The 11,603-nt window shown below is 41.8% G+C and overlaps 1 pseudogene; it reads left to right on the plus strand.

Moving 5' to 3' along the window:
* The first annotated feature begins 11,269 nt into the window (after positions 1 to 11,269).
* LOC122238988 lies at positions 11,270 to 11,352 on the plus strand (annotated as a pseudogene).
* The last annotated feature ends 251 nt before the right edge of the window (positions 11,353 to 11,603 follow it).

Below are 11,603 nucleotides of genomic sequence, written 5' to 3' on the forward strand. Positions count from 1 at the left end.
AGGGAAGGACCTTCGTGATTGGACCTATAAAAGCTACACTGAACAGATACATGCACATTTACATATTGTGCTTAGACGCACAGAAATGTGTATATACATACATATCAGACAAAAGGGTTGAAACGGAGTACTCCTGACAACTCAGCTGCCACACTCCACTCCCCCCCCCCCCCACCATCTCCCTGACCTTTTCCTCCCACCAGAGTCAACCCCAGACTAAGGATGTTAACTAGTTCCATTCACACCATTTAGATTCAGCCATCATTTGCTGATCTTATCCTCATTCTCAATCCTTTCACATCTTCTCTCATTATCACCCCCTATATTTCCAAGTCAGTAAATGTGAGCCAACAAAACAGCACAGTTATAACAAGAAAATTTGTTTTTGTTGTATTATCTATATAGTCAAAATAAATATTCTTCTCATTGAACCCCAGAGTAATAAGAACAGGGGAGGAGGATAGTTTTTCTCTTCTGGACAAGAGCTGGTCCCAGGTATCTAACAATCAATCCCCTGGGGAGGGTTTTCCTTCTACTTTTACCTCTAACCCTATAGGAATATCCATATTAAGAAAGTTCAGCTCTGACATGGAGTTTATTGTAACAGGGTCTGTCCTGTACCCGTTGTATATTTATCTTAAATACACACACACACACACACACGTAATGGCATGACAAGGCTTGGTATCATTATAAAACAAGGCCACTGATGGCTACACATATACAAACACTGTAATCCCTGTGCACTTCTGCCCCAGATGACAGGAGTCGGGCTGCAGCAGAATCAGCTCTTGTTGGGAATCAGTGAGCCAGCTGTCCAGGAGGGGCCAGGGCTTATGTGATCAGATCTTCACTTGTTTCAAAGACTTCTTAACAGTTCTAATAAAGACTTGTTAGGCTTTTATGACCCTGGAGAACAACCAAAATGATCAGCCTGTCCCTTTCAGACACACATATCTTTAAGCAATAAATGTACACACTTCCTACTAATTGAGAACTTCCAACTGAGTCTATATAAATGAATGAATGCCCTATGGATTATTATTTCCCAAATTAAGTACTACCAGCTTAAGAATTTACAGAAACACATTCTCCATATTTTGCCAAGGGAAAATAAGCAGCTTTAAAAGGATAAGGTTGTTGTTTTAACCCATGTGTACATATTTGCAGATAAAAGACAGGACATGCTCAGCCCAAATGATAATCCTAAATGTGGACAATGACACTTTTTTGCTTTATTTCTATTTTTTTATATTAAAATGTTTTATTCACTGCATATGTGTTACTATGATTAACAACAACAACAAAAAAAAGATTTAAGGGGCGCCTGGGTGGCTCAGTCAGTTAAGCATCTGACTTCGGCTCAGGTCACGATCTCACAGTTCGTGAGTTCAAGCCCCACGTCGGGCTCTGTGCTGACAGCTCGGAGCCTGGAGCCTGCTTTGGATTCTGTGTCTCCCTCTCTCTCTGCCCCTCCCCCGCTCATGCACTCTCTCTGTCTAGCAAAAATAAAAAAAATAAAATGTTAAAAAAAATAAAAAGATTTATATAGATTCAAGTCCATTAAAACAAACACTGTGAAGTTTTCTCCCTTTATTTCTGGACTCCTGCTTTAGCAGTTTTCAAGACAGTGCAAAACAGGATGAATAAGTCCCTGCAAAATTATAATAAACTGGTACCATGCCATGTGGTATAGATTAACCTAAAACAGAGGTACATTCATACTATCCCTCTTTGAGCTTGGCACTGGTATACAAGAAATTACTAGACTCTAAGAGGCACACGCTTTCAGACACGGTTACATCAGAGGCCTTTTTTTTTTTTTAAGTCAGATTTTAACTGGATTTAAAAGAATGAGAGGAATTTCCTGGATTTTATCAAGCCAGTTTCCCAACAGATTTTCACCCACACTTCTTAATACAAGGATTAAAGCCACTTAGCAAATTAGAGCTCATTCTTGCCACTCAAAATGCTATTAAGAACATATAAATTAAGAGATCTTTGAAAATCAATACACATCAACAAAAGGCTTAGAGCTCCTGCTCAGAATTCGTTGTTGTAACAGTTTCCTATAAAGTCGGTTGAAAAGCATCAAACATATGAGGGCCTAAGCGCAGGCGGGATCTACTTTCAGACCACACAGCACTAGGGAGAGATGGGGAACACAGATCTACACTCGATGGAGAAAGAGCCTTTCTTGTTTTGTTATCATAGGACAAGTATCACTGTCAAGTCTTCACCACAACTTCATTAAAATACCAAGCCATATATACGCACAATTTAACACAGCACAAGGAGGACAGGGACAGATTTTTCAGAACTGCAAAATGGCATCTGCAGAATGTCTCCAAGGAACGACAAAGGCACTTCTTTGGCCCTGACAAAGAGAACAATGTTTCCACTTGGACACTACAAGACTATTGCATTTCAGAGTGGGGGGTGGGGGAGGGGGGGGGAAGAGGCAATAAAAATTAACACAAAACAGAACTGAACGAGCAGAAGGACAGCCTGTAGGGAAGAATTAAAAGAAAGTATTGAGGATACAAGTTTCACTCATTACAGTGCACAAAAGTAAGAGTCCTTATGGTTTTAAAAACTGGGGAATTTCAAACATTAACTTTGAAAAGAAAACTTACAACTAAAAAAACTCAGGGGGCGCCTGGGTGGCTCAGCCAGTTAAGCATCCGACTTCAGCTCAGGTCATGATCTCAGTTTGTGAGTTCAAGCCCTGCATTGGGCTCTGTGTGGACAGCTCAGAGCCTGGAGCCTGCTTCAGATTCTGTGTCTTCCTCTATCTCTGCCCCTCCCCTACTCACCCTCTGTCTCTCAAAAATAAGCGTTAAAAAAAATTTTTTAATAAAAAATAAAAAAACTCAGAACATAAAACTACTTATCTCACCAAATCAACCAAGTTTTTTAGGTTCATAAACACTGTGCTTCTATAATTCACGTTGCTTAAAAGGCAGCTTATAAACAAGCTACACATATTTAATTTCTCATGACCACTCTGAGAAATATAGTATCAACACCTCCATTTTACAGATAGGAAAGGGGCTGTCAGGCAGATCTAATCTCAATTCCAAGTCCCTAACTTATTAGAGCTAGGACTTTTGAGTTTCTTTCCAAGACACTTTTACCTTGATTCTCAGGACTATCAACATCAAAGAACAGTCACAAAGATTAAAAACAAACTATTGTCCAAAATGGGAGAATATATTTCCTAAATATATATATATTTCCTAAGATATATACTACAATGGAACTAGAAACTTAATAAATTAAGGGTGGGGAAATGAGGATATACCTACTTTTAATCAACCAAATAACATTTTCTAAACACTGTTAAGAGACAGGTTTAAGAAACACCTTCAGGGGAAACACACACACACACACACACACACACACACACACACTCATCTGATGAGTGCCAAGGGTCAGGATTAATTATAAAAAGTGAGTATGTGAACACACTGGATGAAGAAAGATCATAATCAGGGCCTTATGCTGTTCCTCTTTCACTTGAAGTGTATGTACTTTATCTGCAGTAGATAGTACCCTAGACAACTTGATGCTTTTGTATCGTGGAAAAAACAGTTAAAATTATGAACAGCACACTCTGATTAAAATAAGCAGAACCGTACATATTTTACCAACAGGTACATTTTTCACATAACTATTTCTTCCCCATAAATTGTTAGCCCTACTTTGAACCTCTACACAACCTCAGTAACTGCAGAAAGAAAACCCAAATTCTTCCACACGAAATGCAGAGTCCCTAGACTCTGGCTGGACCCTCCTTTCCAGCCTTTCTGCTGAGTTCTGCCCATGAAGAAGGGTATTGTTAAGAGAAACGCCACTCCAATTTGCAGGCTCAGTCCGTGAGCCCCTTCTCAAGGGTCAACGGCATGCCTATCATCTCCCCTATCATGGGGCCAAGTCCAGCTACCATGCTAGGACCTGGCCAAAGACCTCCCTACCACTCCCAGCTCAATGTCACCTGATCCCTCCCCCTTTTCTCTCAGCCCTTTCCACAGTCTGGGCCCTATGCCCACCTTTCACCTACTAAATACATGTTACTCCTCTCTGTACCCTCCACAGCAAAAAACACACCCCTTTGCACAAACTTATGCTTAGTGCATTTTGGATAGAAAGAAATGAGGTTGGAAGAAAATACCTTTAAGAAACTTAAGCACCGATTTTTTTTCTCCAAACAGTTCTAGGCATCATGAACTTATTTTTCTATTATCCAACATAATCACCTTAACGATTCAATAAAGTAAGCCTAATATTAAGTAGCACTCTACTGGTATATTATTTTGGCACATTTATAATGAGAAACCTCACGCCATCTTTTAAGATTCATATTGGCAAAGTGTAAGGAACGTAGGATTTACTATCTTCAGTCTGCATGATTGGTTCTCATGGATTTAAGACTGACCTAAAGGTTATTATCTTCAAAAAGGTATTAAATTCTACGAAAAACAAAAAAAAAAATGGTTCCAAAGTAACTCCTTTGACAACATATTTTCGGCTATACAGTCCTCCTGAACAGTATCATTTTAGATAGGGGAAGGACCCAAAAGAATGTAGCCAATCCTTTATATCACAGACACTAGAGAATCTAAGAAATTTTAAACCGAGCAACGTGACTGAGGAACCTTCTTAGAATATCCTGGGCAAAGGCAGAAATCTAACCTCCTGGCAAAGGAGATCTGCCAGGCGTTTCTCATTTGCATTAACCTGTTAAATCAACCAGGTGATGAGCTCATGTTTCTGAATGAATTTGCCGCTCAGCATTTTCTCAAAAGCTTTATTTTTCCCCAAACACTTTCCTCTTGGTCTCTTCTCCCACCACTCTTCGCACTGCTGAGCTCCCACTTCCCTACAGGTGTAAAAATTGTACGCAACTGTAATTAAAACACAACAGCCACAGGCGTTACTATAATCTCTCCTTCAGGCGTTACTATAATCTCTCCTTCAGGCGTTACTATAATCTCTCCTTCAGGCGTGGCGTTCATCTGATGGAAGGATGGAGGGCCTTCCTTCCCCCGTTCCAGTCTGCCGTGATCCAGGAATCACGGCAGAATGCAGGGACAAGCAATGGCTGGGAGAGTGGAGGGGCACCTGTCCAGGAAAGCAGCAGCTGTGGCTGTCAGAACGGAGGCAGACGACCAGGAATTCACTATTTTATTCTTCTGGAACACATACATATAATCGTGTAACGGTTATACAGAACTTTTAGAATATGGCTATATAAATACAATGTAAGCCTGTCTTCCAGGAAACCTGGCCAACCCAAATACCGCACGCCCAAATCTGGACCCTATCTGCGCTGGCTCCTCACTGGTCTTCACTCTCTACTTACTTCTGCTGCATGACGGCACCGTCGGAGATAGAAGTCCCGGATATTCGTTCCGTTCTAGGAGAATGGCACTGAAATAACAAATACCACTACCCTCTTGCGGTCAAAACAGAGCATCCAAAAGAAAAACACCAACTCACATTTACTGGTAATGTTTTCACTGGGTAATCACAGAGCTCTCCAGAACTCACACCTGCAGCCCAGGTCTGCAATCAGCACCACCACCTTGCTCATTGGCACCGCACGATCCAAGGACACCTGGATTAGGATAAACGCCTTAAGTAGCAGTGCTGACACAATTCAGTTCCTAATGCTTATGTCACAGGGGGCCCAGCCCGGGTCAGAAAATAATACGACCGATACGAGAACCCAACAGTAAACAGAAGTATCTTTAGGAAGCAGAAGTCCTTTTCCAATCATAAAATTCCCAAGTTATTTTACTCCTTTTGCAGAGCCAAACAGAAACAGGTGGAAAATAATTCCAAAAGGCCTCAGGGGTATGCAGATCCATTATTTTTTCAATGTGACAAAAAAAAAAAAAAAAAAAAGACTCCAAGAGAAAGATCACACTCTAGCAACACATGAAACTTTCTGCACAAGTGCATTGCCTCCAAGCAGCTCTTTCAGGGAAAGGTGCAGACATGTGTGTGCACACACATCACACAATGGATACTTGCTCCGTAAAGCGGTGTGGCTGTTTTCCTGTGCAGTTCCTGGAATTGGTCTCCTTTTGTATCAAATCTGTGTCCTGACACTTTTCTACCGTGAACAAGTCAACAAGGAGACGGGGAGAGCTCCAAAGCCTATTCTAAGGCAAACAGCTTACTGAGACAGGAAAAAGGCAAGCGGTGGATCAAAAAAGAGATTCTTTATATTAAACTAACTTTTTGGCACAACACTAGAGAATAAATTAAGTACAGTATTATAAGAAACACCGAGGACCATCGGGAGAAAAAAGATTTTTCTTTAGTTCTGCGTCTTCCTACTTTAGCCACCCAGGCTGTTCCCATCCTATTTCTCCAGCACCCAAGCTGTCATCTCTAGTCTAGTTCCCCACCCACCCCAATCATTTGGAAAACTTCTGGAAAAGCACTAAAAGTATAATCAACTTCGCCAAATGACATTCACATTCTGTCCCCACCCTAATACTTGGCTATCTATCCTTATTTCGTGATCTCTTTCCACTCTTTGTCATCCTGCCCCCACCTACAAATATATCCTAGTAGCTGTTATTTCCTTTCTTCCCCACTCCCTATCCCTGAGATTTTCTACACTAAATTTCTTCATCCCCTTCCGTCTGCCTTCAATTCTTCCCTCCAGATGCAGAGAGCCAAGATGTACAAAACCATTAAGTCTTCAAGACGCAGACAGAATTTAATATGCTAGGGACTTTTGGTGGAGGAATTTTTCCAAGGAAAACAGAAACGAAGGATTCTCCCTCACCTACTTTTCAGACCTCCCTCCTATCTCACTAAAGTCCCTGCAGCTGTTTTACAGTTTGCTCTAGACTGACTAAGGTCAAGCAGAGGTGAGGGCGAGTCTGAGACTGGGTGCACCAGGACATCATCTGAAGCCCTAACTGCCTCAGAAAGGCCACGGAACTAACTACCTGTTGACCCAAACCAACGGGCAAATCATGCTAGACTTGTTTCCTTCTGCAGAGATATTCCTGAGCACAACAGCTCACAGAGGTGGAAAAACAAAGCCACGTGCCCTGATTTGCCCCAAGTGTGCTCAGCACCTTTTTAACAAGTCAGAGTAACAACAGCGAACCAGGAGCTGCTGTGCTAGAACCAGGAAGACAAAGTGAGGGGACAGAGAGAGGCAGGAAGGAAAGGGATGCTAGGACAACCTCCCCATCCCTGAGAAGCTGATAAACTAGACACTAACACACACAACCCCCCGGGAAGTTATCATTCATCAAATACTCAAATGTCAAGAAAACACTAGAAAAAAATGCCAGAAGACTGTGTGAGCAACTGCCAAAGGAATGATACGGCCTAAAAATTCCTATAGGGATTCGGGGGGGGGGGGGGGGGGGGAGGCAAATATATTCCAGAGTGGAAGAAATTTGGCATAGGAGAAGATTCGGGGGGGGGGGGGGGAGGCAAATATATTCCAGAGTGGAAGAAATTTGGCATAGGAGAAGATAATTAATAGTTGGGCAAAACCGCTAAAATGTTTTCAGAGATTTATTGGTTTTAACACAGCGGAAAAGAAAAACTTCCAATATACTGATGCTTATTCTATCTAAATGTAAAACATACATTTTTAACTTCCACTCCTTTCAGGTTCACATCAAATGGGCCTAAAATAGCAGCAATTCAGCCACATCATAATGGTTTTCAAACCACTCCAAATTACTTGGGGCAAATTAACTGTGTGTCTGGGCAGTTTCAAGGTTTCAGGGTTTTCATACTCAAGGTTCTAGTGAAATGGATTTAACTCTCTAGGGCAACGATCTCTAATTTATCCTAGAGGCTAATACTTCACAAATTCTCGCCAGTAAAGTGAAATAGGCAGAGTGTAGGAAGTAAACTGGAACAGGCAGTGGTTAACCAGTTCCAACGCCGGTTCTGAAAGTAACAATTTCAAGCAAGTCATTTAATGTCACTTTACTAAATTTCCTCATCTATAAAGACCTGAGGATAGATTAATTCTCTCTTAAAGTGCCTTATGGTTCTGAAATCCCACATTTAAAAAAATTACTTTGACAGGGCAAACAGCACACAAAATAAAGTTGAATGAAAGTGGTTTTGATATATATCAAAACCAAATATATAGTATGAGCCCTGCTTTGTGAAATGCATACAAGTACATTTACTGAAGCATTCATTCTATAAGCTATGAATGTAGGGTACAAGAATAAAAACCACATACTATTAATAAGTGATTGTGTCTCAAAGGGAGAATAAAGCTTTTATTATTTATGGTTCTCCATATTCCAAATTTTATTCAACATGCAAGTTTACCATTAAAAAGATTCAATCCCTTGAATCCAGGCTTGACATTTGGAATCCAAGCACTTTGGCCTCTATGAAATATGCTGAAGATCAGAGTTCTCTTAGCAACACTATATAGTCCAGTCTTCAACAAGGAGGGGGAAGAGAGGGGTGGAAACCCTCAACTTTGTTCTTCCATAGCTACTTTTCTCATCTAGTCTGAAGCGCCTCCTCTGTCCCCACCCTTCCCCAGAAAAATCTCTTGGGAGTGATTGAACGCAAGTAACCTAAAACTGGAATTTCTGGGACGGTGTGCTTTTCAAAAAGCACTGGATTTCCATCTACCTCTACACACCCATACACATACACATACACACACACACACACACACACACACACACACAGAATTGAATTTCATACTTATTTTTTGCAAAAAAAACCTCACAGTAGTACTTAAGTGTTCTTTTTAAAAAGGGCACAGGGGGCACAAGGCAGGGGCAGGCTATGTAGGAAAAAAGAATGATGTGGCACCCAAGGAGGTGACGTCATTACCAGCCATGGCTCTGAATAGTCTCTGGAAAACAAGCTGTAGCTAGAATCCCTTAGCCCACCTAACACTGTTTAACAAAAACACAGTCCTTCCCTAGGCCCAGAAAACCTTACTCACACATGACTGCTCTTCTTTAGAAACCCTAAACTCAACTATTCAGCTTTAAATGTTTTGTAGAACACAGCATCAAATATGTTAGGACCATTTTTAGAAAGCTAAACTTTAGCTTCTCTAAATTTTATTTAATATCTGGCAGGCCTGAGAAGAACTAATTCTGCACTCTGCCTATAGGCAGGATACAGGGACTCCCAACTCATGGCAGGAGCCAGTCATTGGCTTGGAAAAAAGAACCCTACATACACCCCAACTCCAAATGGAGGGAAGACTTGGTTGCGAAAGGGGTGGGCACAGTGGGGAATGAGAGATGTCAAAAGTGAAACTGAGGGGTGCTTGAGGGGCTCAGTAGGTTAAGTGTCCAACTCTTGATTTCATGGTTCGTGGGTCTGAGCCCCGTGTCAGGTTCTGTGCTGGCAATGCAGAGCCTGCTTGGGATGCTCTCTCGCGCTCTCAAAATAAGTAATTTTTTTTAAAGTGAAAGCGAGGGGCACTTGGCTGGCTCAGTCAGTGGAGCATGTGACTCCTGATCTCAGGGTTGTGAGTTCAAACCCCACACTGTGTGTACTTTTTTTAAAAGTAAAATTAAAAAAAAAAAAAAAAAAAGGAAAATTGAGAGGTGAGCCTCAATAAAAAATACAATGCCAGACTACTCCTACAGATAAACATAAAATAACTTAGGTAGAATGACGGTTTCTAACATAAACACTAAGTTAATGTTAGCTATTATTGTCTTGCCCCACAGCAACAGTCATTAAGGAAACACTAACTCCCCAAGCCGACTTATGAAGGTCCAATTAATCTATAATGCACCTGAAAGTACTTGAAAAATTAACGGCAAGTTTTAACAATGCTAAGGGAAACACACAACAAGGAATTGCAACAGCAACACATTTGCTCTTCAGGAGGAATAAGTCGGCCCCTTCCATTCACAGTAGAAAGCAGCCAGTGAAGAATCCCTATACGGCCACTCCTCCAGCAAGGGGCCAACCCAGAGACGGGGTACCTGACAAGAGGCTGGGGTAAGAACTCTGGGAGACAGCGCATGAAGTGCTACAGGAACTGGGCCTTGGCCCAATCTCCCGACTCCCCAGTCCACGAGGGCCCGGGCACCTTTCCACCCCTGTTGAAGAGCCCCAGAAAGTAGTCTCCTGCTCCCCACTGCCAACGCCTGACCAACGTCCAGTATGAAGGCGTGCTAGACACTATGCCTCCCAGGGTCAGTCCAGAAAGCAACACAAGGCCTTGCAACTTATTACCATGATTTTACTACTCAGAACAATGGGGAGGTGGCCAAGGGAAGTCTAAATATGCTTGCCTGTTTTCACTTACAATCGAAAGGCAAAGCCAAAAATCACACTCAAATGCTAATGCTAGTATTTTTGCATTTGTAAAAAAAAAAAAAAAAAAAAAAAAAAAAATCAAGACAGTAGGAGGAAGGTTCCAGAACTTCTACCTTGCAATTCCTAAGTGTGTCTACTTGATTTTTTAGAGTTGTTACCCTCACAACCCTCTAAAAATTTTCAATTTTCTATTGCTGATTATGTGTTTTATGGTTGATCCATCACTGTCAAAGTTGCTGAAATCGCTCTCCATGTGACCTCAAAGCACATCAAAAGTCTTACAAGACTCAGTTCTTACAGATCTTAGCAATAACCCAGACTCTGGTATTTCCCTAATCTAGTTCTCAGTCTGACAGTGAAGGGGCAGAGACCCAGTGTTGAACCAGAAGCTCACCCAAGATCTGAGCCATACTTTTCTCCACCAGCCCACAATGTTTAAGGTCTTTTCTAGGGAAGAGGGGAGCTGAATCCCAAACCTTCCCATGTATAATGCATTTCAAATTGAAGTCATTTTTATTACCATACTCCTACTGCTTGTTATAATGCGCAAAGCAGTGTGTGAGTGAGTGTGTGTGTGTGTGTGTGTGTGTGTGTGTGTTCCATTCCTACTTAACAAGCAAATCTCAATGACCCTGCCCTCCTCACCATCTCAGCTACCCATTCCCACGGTCATACCCCAAGCACTGGCTTTCAATTTTGTCCAAATGTGACCCAGAGTAAAATATTTCCTTCCCAGCCCAGTTTGCAAATACAATGTAAACACACCCAGTTTTAATGGAAACAAAGTTCTCAAATGACTATGCATGATCCATTCTGATCCAGACCTAAACTCAGGCCAATTGTGCTAAATCCAGACCCAACCTCTGGGTTCAGGGAGCCCTCTCTCTCTACCAGTGGATTTCCTCAACCACAAAAAAGGGCACCTCTTTCCTCCCACTCCCCCCTCTTCCAAAGGGGAAGCTTTGTGCAGGGGCAGTATCATGGCCCTTGAAGATGATCTGAGACACGATTATTACTAATTGAAAACTTTTCCCAAAAAGGGAAAACTCTTTAATTCACATAAAAATTATGCACAGGTTAGGGACGCCGGGGTGGTTAAGTCGGTTAAGCATCCAACTTCGGCTCAGGTCATGATCTCACAGTTCCTGGGTTCGAGCTCCGCATCGGGCTCTGTGCTGAACAGCTAGGAGCCTGGAGCCTGCTTCGGATTCTTTGTTTCCCCCTGTGTCTGCCCCTCGCCTGCTCATGCTCTGTCTCTGTCTCTCAATAATAAATAAACATTAAAAAGAAAA

Source organism: Panthera tigris, chromosome B2, assembly GCF_018350195.1.
Source record: "Panthera tigris isolate Pti1 chromosome B2, P.tigris_Pti1_mat1.1, whole genome shotgun sequence".
NCBI classification, from domain to species: Eukaryota; Metazoa; Chordata; class Mammalia; order Carnivora; family Felidae; genus Panthera; species Panthera tigris.